Raw genomic sequence first — 12738 nt, 5'->3', positions numbered from 1 at the left:
CACAAAGCCCTCACAAGATGTCAGCACCTTGATCTTGGACTTCCCATCCTCCAGAACTATGAGAAATAAATCTCTGTTTTTTTGTTTTGTTTTGTTTTTTGTTTTTCATAAATTGCCCCATCTCAGCCGCAGCAAATGGACAAAGACAAGCAGATAAAACTTTCTATTAAAGTAAAATTATAGGCTGGGTGTGGTAGCTCATGCCTGTAATCCCAGCACTTTGGGAGGCCAAGGTGGGTGGATCACTTGAGGTCAGGAGTTTGAGACCAGCCTGGCCAACATGGTGAACTCCTGTCATACTAAAAATACAAAAGAAAATAAAAATAAAAAATAAAATAAAATTTAGCTGGGCATGGTGGTGAATGCCTGTAATCCTAGCTACTCTGGAGGCCGAGGCAGGAAAACTGCTTGAACCTAGGAGGCAGAGGTTGCAGTGAGCCGAGATCGCGCCACTGCACTCCAGCCTGGGTGACAGAGCGAGACTTCATCTCCAAAAACAAAAAAAAGAAAGAAAGAAAAGTAAAATTATAAGTGGCTTCTCATAGAATGATTAGATACTTTGCTTAGATGACTGTGGGCCCTTTTTGTGTAAATGTAGTCTGTCTGCCAGGTGATGCCCAACACCATGCCTAACCCTACTTCATCCTCAGCACCCGACTTATTTGACATATCACCTGGTAATAAAAATATGATCTTTTTTTTAAAAAAAAAATTGCCCAGCGTGGTGGCTCACACTTGTAATCCCAGCACTTTGGGAGGCCTAGGTGGGCATATCACAAGGTCTGGAGTTCGAGACCAGCGTGGCCAACACAGTGAAACCCTGTCTCTACTAAAAATACAAAAAAATTAGCTGGAGGTGGTGGCAGGCACCTGTAATCCCAGCTACTCGGGAGGCTGAGGCAGGAGAATCACTTGAACCTGGGAGGCAGAGGTTGCAGTGAGCCGAGATTGTGCCACTGCACTCCAGCCTGGACGACAGAGCTATGTTCCACCTTGGAAAAAAAAAAAAGTCTATATGGTCTGTGGAAGTGGGAATCCATAATGAGACGAGGAAACAGCAAGTGATCAAGTTAGATCATAAGGCAGATGTCAGATCACAAAAGCACATGCTTGGGCAGTTCCAGTAAGAAGCTATGTTATGGTTGAAAGGCAAGACACTCCTAGAACCTTAGTAATTTTCCATTTGAACATTGTAAAAGAAGTCTATACGCCTACAGAACAGCATAAATTCATACCATGGACTTATTTATACCTAGGCCTATTAATTTATACCTAGGACTGCCAGGCGCAGTGGCTCACGCCTGTAATCCCAGCACTTTGGGAGGCCAAGATGGGCGGATCACGAGGTCAGGAGATCGAGACCATCTGGCTAACACTGTGAAACTCCGTCTCTACTAAAAATACAAAAAATTAGCCAGGCACGGTGGCGGGTGCCTGTAGTCCAAGCTACTCAGGAGGCTGAGGCAGGAGAATGGCGTGAACCCAGGAGGCAGAGCTTGCAGTGAGCGGAGACTGTGCCACTGCACTCCAGCCTGGGCGATGGAGCAAGACTCCGTCTCAAAAAAAAAAAAAAAAAAAAAAAATTTAGGGACCATTACCTTTACCTTTATCTTGATAGACTTTTACACATATTTGCTACTTATGATGTTATAAAAGTAATAAACATTCTTTTAAAATCTTCCCCATATTACAGAAATATGTGAGTTTGAAATGAAAGGTCCCTGTTATCTCCCCACCAGCTATAATCACTAACAAAAGGTTTTTGTATATTCTTCAATATACATATTTATTTTTTTCTTTCTTTTTTTTCTTTTTTTTTTCGATACAGGGTTTTGCTCTGTCACCCAGGCATCAAGATAATACTTTACTGCAGCCTCGACCTCTTGGGTTCCATCAATCCTTTCACCCCAGCCTCCCATGTAGCTGAGACTACTAATATGGGTGCCACCATGCCTGGCTAATTTTTTATATTTTATTGTGACAGGGTCTTACTGTGTTGCGCAGGCTGGTCTCAAACTCCTAGGCTCAAGCAATCCTCCTGCCTTGGCCTCCCAAAGTTCTGGGATTACAGGCATGAGCCCCCACGCCTAGCTTGTTTATCTTTTTTTTTTTTTAACGAATGCATCTTTTGTCATTTTATAGCTCCCCACTGCAGCTGCCCCTCCACCCTTCCCTTTGATGACCACGTTGGCAGGCTTCAGGGGGACCAGGGAACAAAGCTGGGGAGAACAAGTCACAATTACAAATTATCACAACAATTAGCACCTGTACCTGGGGGATCTGCAAATTGAGGAAGACCCAGCTCCTCATTGTACAGGGGTCTATTTGGCAGTGACCTTGTTCTGGAGATGATGATATTCCTTCAGCCTGAGGGAATTGATGTTGATGAAACTGGTGGCATCGATTGGCTCATAATCACCCTGCATGTTCATGCTCACCAGCTCCTCGTTGTAGATAAACAGAGGGACTCCTGGCCTAGGATGTACACCAGGCCCTTGAAGACGGACACCTGCACTTTCCCTTCCACTCACTCCTGGGACTTGGCAATGCAGTGGTGGACAAATTTATACTCAAGGCTGTGCCAGAAACCAGTATACACCAGCTCAGCAAATTTCAAGCCCAGGCTTTATTTGATTTTGCATACTTCCCGGTCCATGGTGAAAGCCCCGATGTCTAAATGAGCATGGTAAATGATGGTGCCTGCTGGGGTCTCATAGATACCTGGGGAATTCATTCCAGTGAAGTGGCTCTCCTTGATGTCAATACGGCCCAAGCTGTACTTGCCTGCGTCTTCGCTCATGTACAGGAAGAGCTCCAAGGAGGTCTGGTGGGTGGTGCCATCCTTGACGTTGGTCACTTTCACGGGGACTCCTTATTTGAACTCGATCTCGAGAATGTCAGGGGTTCTGGGGGCTTTGGCCGGGTCCTGGGTCCTTGTGGAGAGACCTGGAAGTGCTTGGTTCTTGGGGTTCTCCAAGATTCCAGCCTCATTGCTGATCTGCACGAGGTTCTCATCCATGCTCCACGGGTTCTTGGGAGTGACTGGGATGGGAATCCCGTGTTGCTTTGTGTGTTCCATAAGGTCATTTCGGACCTTGAACCTGTTGTAGAACTTGGGCATCCTCCAGGGAGCAATGACCTTTATCTGGGGGGCCAGAGAGTAGCAGTTTAGCTCAAACTGGACCTGATCATTTCCCTTTCCTGTGGCGCCGTGGGACACTTACTTGGCCCTCTCCTGCTGGGCAATTTCCACTTGTTTTCGGGCGATGCAGGGCCTGGTGAGAGAGGTGCCCAGGAGGTAGCGGTCCTCATACAGCACGCTGGACTGGATGGCCAGCCAGATGAACTCCTTCACAAACTCCTTGCTGACTTCCTCAATGAACACCTTTTTGCCCCCAAGCTTCAGTGCCTTCTTCCTGGCTTCCTCAAAGTCTTCCTTCTGGCCAATGTTGGCCACGTAGGCAATGATGTCATAGCCTTGTTCCTTCAGTAACACGAGGATGCAGGAGGTGTCCAGGCCGCCACTGTAGGCCAGAACCACAGAGCCTTTGCTGGACATAGCATCTGGAATTGGAGGCACGAGTTCCCGGCATCTGGAATCTGTCTTAACAGTGCAGTGAACCACTTGGGCCTGGGCAGCAGTGGCAGGAGATGGAGCAGGGCTGTTTATCTTTTAAAAATGAGATTTTACAATCTATGGGGGCACATATAAATGTCACTAATATTGATAAAAATATAACTTTTAAGAGGCTTCATACTATTCTAGTTTATGGAAGAATCAACTGTAATTTATTTTAATTTTTATTAAATATCACATATACAAGACTTTTTCAACCAAAATGTACATGTTATTTATTTATTTATTTATTTATTTATTTATTTATTTATTGAGATAGGATCTCACTCTGTCACCCAGGCTGGGGTGCAGTGGCACGATCACACTTCACTGCAGCCTCAACCTCCCTGGGCTCAGGTGATCCTCCTGCCTCAGCCTCCTAAGTAGCTGGAGCTACCAGTGTGCACCACCACACCCGGCTAATTTTTGTATTTTTTGTAGAGATGGGTTCTCAACACGTTGTACAGGCTGATCTCAAACTCCTGAGCTCAAGTGATCCACTTGCCTCAGCCTCCCAAAGTGCTGGGATTGGCCTGGTGCGTGGTAGCTTACGCCTATAATCCCAGCACTTTGGGAGGCTGAGGCAGGTGGATCATCTGAGGTCAGGAGTTCGAGGGCAACCTGGCCAACATGGCAAAACCCATCTCTACCAAAAATACAAAAAAAGAAAATTAACTGGGCATGGTGGCGGGCACCTGTAATCCCAGCTACTAGGAAGGCTGAGGCAGGAGAATCGCTGGAACCTGGGAGGCGGAGGTTGCAGTGAGCCAAGATTGTGGCGTTGCACTCCAGCCTGGGTGACAGAATGAGACTCTGTCTTTAAAAAAAAAAAAAAAAAGTGCTGGGATTACAGGCATGAGCCACTGTGCCCAGCCCAAAGTGTATATTTTAATGAGTAATAATAAAAAAGTATAAACTGGGTGTGATGGTACATGCCTGTACTCTCAGCTACTTGGGAAGCTGAGATGGGAGGATCGCTTGAGCCCAGGAGTTTCAGGCCAGAATAAGCAACATGGTGATACCTACTCTCTAAAAAAGATTTTTTAAAAAAAACCCAACAAAGCAACAAACACCCATGACCCCTGCTTAGGAAATAGAACACTACCCATACATTTATTTGAAGGCCCCTCCCCAACCAGATAATTATTATTCTTAATTTTTTTATTCCCTAGTTTTTCATTATAGTTTGACTATGGCTATATCTGTACTGATATGCGATTCTTAGTTTTGCATGGTTTTGAGCTTTATACAAAGGGAATCATATAGTATGTGGATTCTTCTGTGACTTTTTTTTTTTTTTTTGAGATGGTGTCTCACTCTGTCGCTCAGGCTGGAAAGCAGTGGCGTGATCTGGGCTCACTGCAACCTCTGCCTCCCAGGCTCATGCGATTCTCGTGCCTCAGCCGCCTGAGTAGCTGGGATTACAGGCGTGTGCCACCATGCCTAGCTAATTTTTTTGTAGTTTTAGTAGAGACGGGGGTTCACCATGTTGGCCAGGATGGTCTCAAACTCCTGATCTCAAATGATTCACTGGCCTCGGCCTCCCAAAATGCTGGGATTACAGGTGTGAGCCACCGCAACCAGCCTTCTGTGACTTTTTAACATTATTGAGATTGATCTATAGTAATGCATGTGACTGCAGTTTAGTTATTTTTCATTGCTGTATGGTATTTGAGTATTTCAGTAAATCACAATTTATCCATCCTCTTGCTGATAGAAACTTGGATTTTTGCCAGTTATTTTGCTATTATGAATGCTAGCATAGCATAGCATGTTTCTTGGTATACATGTATAAGATTTCTCTAGGGTATATGCCTAGAAGTGAAACTGTGGGTCATAGGGTAGGTTCATTTTCTTTTCTTTTTTTTCTTTTTCTTTTCTTTTTTTAAATGGAGTCTCGCTCTCTCATCCAGGCTGGAATGCAGTGGTGTGATTTTATCTCGCTGCAACCTCCGCCTCCCGGGTTCAAGCGATTCTCCTGCCTCAGCCTCTCGAGTAGCTGGGATTACAGGTGCCTGCCACCATGCCCAGCTAATTTTTTTTTGTATTTTTAGTAGAAACGGGGTTTCACCATGCTGGCCAGGATGGTCTTGATCTCCTGACCTCGTGATCCACCCGCCTTGGCTTCCCAAAGTGCTGGGATTACAGACATGAGCCACTGTGCCCAGCCGGTATGCTCATTTTCAACTTTACTTGATAATGTCCGTTTATTTCCATAGTAGTTGTACAAATTTACACTGCCATCAGAGAATATAAGTGTTCCTATTGCACCACATCTTAGCCAATACTTTATATTATCAGTTTTCATTTTCTTTTCTTTCTCTCTCTCTTTTTTTTTTTTTTTTTGAGATGGAATTTTGCTCTTGTTGCCCAGGCTGGAGTGCATTGGCGTGATCTCGGCTCACCACAACCTCTGCCTCCCAGGTTCAAGTGATTCTCCTACCTCAGCCTCCCGAGTAGCTGGGATTACAAGCATGTGCCACCACACCCGGCTAATTTTGCATTTTTAGTAGAGACAGGGTTTCTCCATGTTGGTCAGGCTGGTCTCGAACTCCCTACCTCAGGTGATCTGCCCACCTCAGCCTCCCAAAGTGCTGGGATTACAGGCGTGAGCCACTGCACCCGGCCTCAGAGTTTTCATTTTCTTCTAATACGTTATTGAGCTTTGATTTATATTTCTCTGATTCCTAAGTTAAACATTTTCTCATGAGCACAAAATGGACAAAGACAAGCAGATGAAACTTTCTTTTCTTTTTTTTTTTTTTTTTTTTTTTTTGAGACGGAGTCTTGCACTGTCGCCCAGGCTGGAGTGCAGTGGCGCTATCTCGGCTCACCACAAGCTCCGCCTCCTGGGTTCACTCTGCCACGACGCCCGGCTAATTTTTTTGTACTTTTAGTAGAGACGGGGTTTCGCCATGTTAGCCAGGATGGTCTCCATCTCCTGACCTCGTGATCTGCCCGCCTCGGCCTCCCAAAGTGCTGGGATTACAGGCGTAAGCCAGTGCGCCCCGCCGAAACTTTCTATTAAAGTAAAATTATGAGTGGCTTCTCATAGAAAGATTTCTTTTCTTTTTGCCATCTATGTTTCTTTTCTTTTTTCTTTCTTTCTTTTCTTTTTTTTTTTGAGACGGAGTCTCACTCTGTTGCCCAGGCTGGAGTGCAGTGGTGCGATCTTGGCTCACTGCAACCTCCACCTTCTGGGTTCAAGCTATTCTCCTGCCTCAGCCTCCCAAGTAGCTGGGATCACAGGCACATGCCACCAAGCCTGGCTGATTTTTTTTGTACGTTTAGTAGAGACAGGGTTTCACCATGTAGGCCAGGCTGGTCTTGAACTCCTGACCTCAGGTGATCCGCCTGCTTCAACCTCCCATAGTGTTGGGATTACAGGCATAAGCCACCATGCCCGTCCTTCTCTTTCTTTTATAACGACCTTATTCAAATTTTTTACTCATTTTTTTCCTGTCTTTTCTTTTTATTTTTTGAGATGGATTCTCACTCCGTTGCTCAGGCTGGAGTGCAATGGGGCAATCACAGCTCACTGCAGCCTCAACCTCCCTGGTTCAAGCAATCCTCCCACCTCAGCCTCCCAAGTAGCTGCGGTACAGATGCGTGCCACTAAGCCCAGCTAAAAAAAAATATATATATATATATATATATATATATATATATATATATATATATATATATATAAAATGGGGTCTTGCCATGTTCCCCACGTTGGGTTTTTCCCATTTTTCCTATCAGTTGGTCTTTTTTTTTTGAGACCGAGTCTCACTGTGTTGTCCAGGCTAGAGTGCAGTGGTGTGATCTTGGCTCACTGCAACTTCTGCCTCCCGGGTTCAAGCAATTCTCGTGCCCCTCCCGAGTAGCTGGGACTACAGGCGTGAGCCATCATGCCTGGCTAAACTTTTTTTATATTTTTAGTAGAGACAGATGTTTCACCATGTTTGCCAGGCTGGTCTCAAACTCCTGACCTCAGGTAATCTGCCCGCCTCGGACTCCCAAAGTGCTGGGATTACAGGCGTCAGCCACCACGCCTGGCTCATTTTATATTTTGAATACTAATCCTTTGGAGTTTATTTGAAAATATATCCTTTCAGTTTTTGCCTTGTCCTGTCACTATTTCCATAATGTCTTTTGAAGAAGAGATGTAGCCGGGCGCGGTGGCTCACGCCTGTAATCCCAGCACTTTGGGAGGCCGAGGTGGGCGGATCACGAGGTCAGGAGATCAAGACCATCCTGGCCAACACGGTGAAACCTCGTCTCTACTAAAAATACAAAAAAATTAGCTGGGGGTGGTGGCGGGCGCCTGTAATCCCAGCTACTCGGGGGGCTGAGGCAGGAGAATGGCGTGAACCTGGGAGGCAGAGTTTGCAGTGAGCCGAGATGGTGCCACTGCACTCCAGCCTGGGCAACAGAGCGAGCCTCCGTCTCAAAAAAAAAAGAAATGTAGAAGAGAAGATGTAAATACAGACAAAAATATAAATTTTAGTATTTACAGCTTGTGAATTTTGTGTATTAAGAAATCTTTCTCTACCTCCAACGTTAGCAAGATATTCTCCTGCATATTTATTTTTTTACCAGCAAATAAACATCAATTTTATTAATATAATAGCAACAGAAGGGCTTCCAATTTCTCAGAAGGAAAATAACATGAAACCAACATCGCCTGGTAAGTGTTACAAGATTAAATGTCCACATTTCCTGATCTGATAGCTTCCCACCACACACCAAAGGTTTTTCAAGGACAACTTCCACAAGAGCTGCTGCAAGAACACGTTTTTCACTGGGCATAGCTTCACAGTCAATTCCTCAAGCAGAAGACTGAAATATTATCTCTTTTTAGAAGATATTGTTTTAGGGTGAACATATCAATATGGAGAACAGAGCTTTGCTTCTCAAGTTCAAAAAAACCCATGAACGAATCTATCAATTTTTCTCTGATAACAGTGTACCAGAGTGCTCTGTGGAGAATTCTTTTCCATCCCTACCACACATCTGGGTGAAGAGAGAGAAAGGATTGGCAAGGTGCTGGTACACTAGCAGGCACTTCTCCTGATGCCCTGGGCTCCACTCCCTTTCTGCTGGTAATAGTAGCCGTCTTTTTTGCCGGCTGCAGCAGCTTGATGTGGAGGAGGAAGGGGCCAACCAACAATCACCTCTTGCCACCCACCAATCACCTCTTCTTGAAGTCATATTTTTTGCGTTCATAGAAGAGGTCTTAGAGATCCCCAAATTGGCAATCTTTGGGCAGACATCTCTATCCTTCTCCTGGATGGTGAGCTCCTTACAATAATAGGCATCAGAAACCCCAGGACCTCCACAGATCACACAATGCCCCTGGTAAGATCTATACTTACATTCATCACCTATGCACACCAGGGTGCAAGGATGCACCTATAGGAGTCACAAATCACACACTTGCCATCACATTTTTCACATAGCAGCCTGCTTGTAGCAAATGATCAAATCCAGAAGATGTTTAGCCATAGCTCCTACGTCTCACATATATTTAAGTACATTTATAATTTTGCCTTTTAGATATTCACTTTTTTCTTTTTTCTTTTCTTTTTTTTCTTTTTTGAGATGGAGTATTGCTCTGTCACCCCCGCTGGAGTGCAATGGCACAATCTCGGCTCACTGCAACCTCCGCCTCCCGGAGTCAAGTAATTCTCCTGCCTCAGTCTCCCGAGTAGCTGGGATTACAGGCATGCACCACCACGCCCAGCTAATTTTTGTATTTTTAGTAGAGACAGGGTTTCACCATGTTGGCCAGGCTGGTCTCGAACTCCTGACCTTGTGATCCGCCCACCTTGGCCTCCCAAAGTGCAGGGATTACAGGCGTGAGCCACCGCACCTGGCCTTTTTTTTTTTTTTTTTTTTTTTTTGAGACAGGGTCTCATTCTGTCACCCAGGTTAGAGGGTAGTGGCATGATCTCAGCTCACTGCAACCTCCACCTTCTGGGCTCAGGTGATCCTCCTGCCTCAGCCTCCAGAGTAGGTAGAACTCTAGGCTGGTGCCACCATGCCCAGCTAATTTTTGTATTTTTAGTAGAGATGGGGTCTCGCCATGTTGCCTAGGCTGTTCTCGAACTCCTAGGCTCAAGCGATCCTCCCACTTCAACCTCCCAAATTGTTGGGAGTCAGGCTTGAGCTACCACTCCCAGGCTTTCCCATCATCATGTGTCAAGAAATCAAGCATTTCCTAAGCACCAGCTGATAACAGCTGCTAGGTAGGCTTATCACACTTCTACAGATTTGGCTAATAAAGAGACAATGAGCCCTGAAAGATTCAGACAATGTGTTACTTACACAGACTGCAAAAGCAATCGGCATGGTCTTAGCTCTGTGCAACCCCAGTTCCACAGGAAAATATTTAACCAGAGGGCCAAGCAACAAACAGGAGTGGTAGGTCACTATGTTGCTGAAGAGCCGACTCTAGAATGCAACTAAGTGGTCTTATAGACTTCCACTATACCTTAAAAGAGATTAAGGTGGAAAATCCCATGCTTCATTGGAATCAGAAAATTGAATGAAAAACTGCTCATAGCAGCCTCCCACAAGATAGGGAGTCTCTCACAAGATAAGGAGAGAGAACAGAAATATCCTTGTGACAGCTCTTTAGAAGACTATCTTTCCATGTTCTAGGCAAGTTTTGGGTCAGAATGTGGTTGCACGTTGCATATAAGGTCTATGAGGAGATATGCAAGATCTCTAGGATTCCATAGCAGAGCTATTCCTCTAAACCATTAATTGCTGGATTTTGAACTTTAGCACATACTTATTCTGACCACTCTGCTCATGATGCACTTCACATCACTTTTTATAATAAAAAGTGTTTCTGCAGTAGGTTTGCCAATATTGTTTAGAATTTTTACAAGTATAAGTCTGATTACCCTGTAATTCTTTTCTCATACTTTCCTTTTCTGGCTTTGTTAACAAGGTTACGCGGTAGCCTGATGAAATGAGGTGGGGACTTTCACCTGTCTTTCCAGACTTTGAAACTTTGAAAGATTTTGTTAAAGATGAGATTTATTTATTTATTTATTTATTTATTTATTTATTTCTTAAGAGACGGAATTTTGCTCATTGCCCAGGCTGGACTGCAATGGTGCAATCTCAGTTCACTGCAACCTCTGCCTCCCAGGTTCAAGTGACTCTCCTGCCTCAGCCTCTTGAGTAGCTGGGATTACAGACATGTGCCACCACGCCTAGCTAATTTTGTATTTTTAGTAGAGACAGGGTTTCACTATGTTGGTTAGGCTGGTCTCGAGCTCCTGACCTCAGGTGATCCACCTGCCTTGGCCTCCCAAAGTGCTGGGATTAGAGGCATGAACCACCACGCCCGGCCTGAGAATTATTTTTTTTGAATGGTAAAATTCAATAGTAGAATCATATGGTCGCCATGTTTTTTCTTTGTTGGAAGATTTTTAATACAGATTAAAATTTTGAGTTATGGAAATGTTCACATTTTTTATTACTTATTGAGTCTTTTACAGTATGTTGCATTTCTAGTTATTTGTCCACTTCATTCAAATTTGCAATTTTATCATGAATTTTTTGTGGTTTTTTTGAGGCAGAGTGTCACTCTGTCATCCAGGCTGGAATGCAGTGGCGTGATCTCGGCTCACTGCAACCTCCGATTCCCAGGTTCAAGCGATTCTCCTGCCTCAGCCTCCCAAGTAGCTGGGATTACAGATGTGTGCCACCATGCCTGGCTAATTTTTGTATTTTTTGTAGAGACGGGGTTTTGCCATGTTGATCAGGCTGGACTCAAACTCCCGACCTCAAGCCATCTGCCTGCCTCCACCTCCCAAAGTGCTCGGATTACAGGTGTGAGCCACCGCGCCCAGCCTATCATGAGTTTTTCATAATATCTTTTTATTACCAGTTCAAACAGCGACTGTATCTGCATATCTACTTTAAAAAAATTTTTAACTTCAATTAATTTTATTTTTGAGACAAAGTCTTCCTCTGTTGTCCAGGCTGAGGTGCAGTACAGTGATCTTGGCTTATAGTAGCCTCTGCCTTCTATTCTCAAATGATCCTCCCACCTCCACCTCCTGAATAGCTGAACTACAGGCCTATGCCACCACACTAGGCTAATTTTTCCAAATCTTTTGTAGAGATGAGGTATATTTCCCAGGCTGGTCTCGAACTCCTGGGCTCAAGCAATCCTCCCACCTTGGCGTCCCCAAAGTAGTGGAATTACAGGCGTGAGCCACCATGCCCGGCCTTTTTTATTTTTAATGTTTTTCACGCTTTTCTTCTTCTTTCTTGATCAATCTTGCTAAGGTTTATACATTTCATTAAGGTTTTCAATGAGCCAAATTTTGGTTTATTCATCTGCTTTATCATGCGTTTCCTATTTTATTATTTTCTGCTTTATTATTTCCCTCCTTTGCAGTTATGATTTTTTAACCTAAAAAAATGGATGCTTAGCTCATTAGTATTCAGCCTTTCTTCTCTCGTATGAACTTAATGGTCACTGAGCATCCACAATTTCTGATACATGCTATATGATTGTTAACGTAGGGAAAAATACCTAATTATAGTGGATCCAAGAGAGATTGAGAGTAGAGGAAATGGAAATAGAAAGTAAAGACTAATTTCAGGCCGGGTGAGGTGGTTCACACCTGTAATCCCAGCACTTTAGGAGGCCGAGGCGGGTGAATCACTAGAGGTCAGGAGTTCAAGACCAGCCTGGCCAACATGGTGAAACCCCGTCTCTACTAAAACAAATACAAAAATTAGCCTGGTGTGCTGGTATGCACCTGTAATCCCAGCTGCTCAGGAGGCTGAGGCAGGAGAATCTCTTGAACCTGGGAGGCAGAGGTTGCAGTGAGCTGATATCACGCCACTGCACTCCAGCCTGGGTGACAGAGCAAGACTCTGTCTCAAAAAAAAAAAAAAAAAAGAAAGAAAGAAAGTAAAGACTAATTTTTGAAGTTTTTATGGAAGGGAGAGTAGAGAAAAGTGGCAGTAGCTGGAGAATAATGTGTGATCCAGGGAGAATGATCAGCCAAATACATTAAATATTAATGAGATGCAAACCATTCAAGTCACACATATATTCTTACAGAATTAGCAGACATTCTGCTTAGAATAAATGAGAGACCTTT

General features: G+C 44.3%; 2 pseudogenes; both read right to left on the bottom strand.

The window, feature by feature from the left end:
• Window positions 1–2228: 2228 nt before the first annotated feature.
• Window positions 2229–3559, bottom strand: LOC109024742 (argininosuccinate synthase-like; annotated as a pseudogene).
• Window positions 3560–8792: 5233 nt separating this feature from the next.
• Window positions 8793–9106, bottom strand: LOC101126325 (PHD finger-like domain-containing protein 5A; annotated as a pseudogene).
• Between the last annotated feature and the right edge of the window lie 3632 nt (window positions 9107–12738).

The sequence above is a fragment of the Gorilla gorilla genome, chromosome X (assembly GCF_029281585.2).
Source record: "Gorilla gorilla gorilla isolate KB3781 chromosome X, NHGRI_mGorGor1-v2.1_pri, whole genome shotgun sequence".
Classification (NCBI taxonomy): domain Eukaryota; kingdom Metazoa; phylum Chordata; class Mammalia; order Primates; family Hominidae; genus Gorilla; species Gorilla gorilla.
This window is presented reverse-complemented; position numbering and strand designations above follow the sequence as displayed.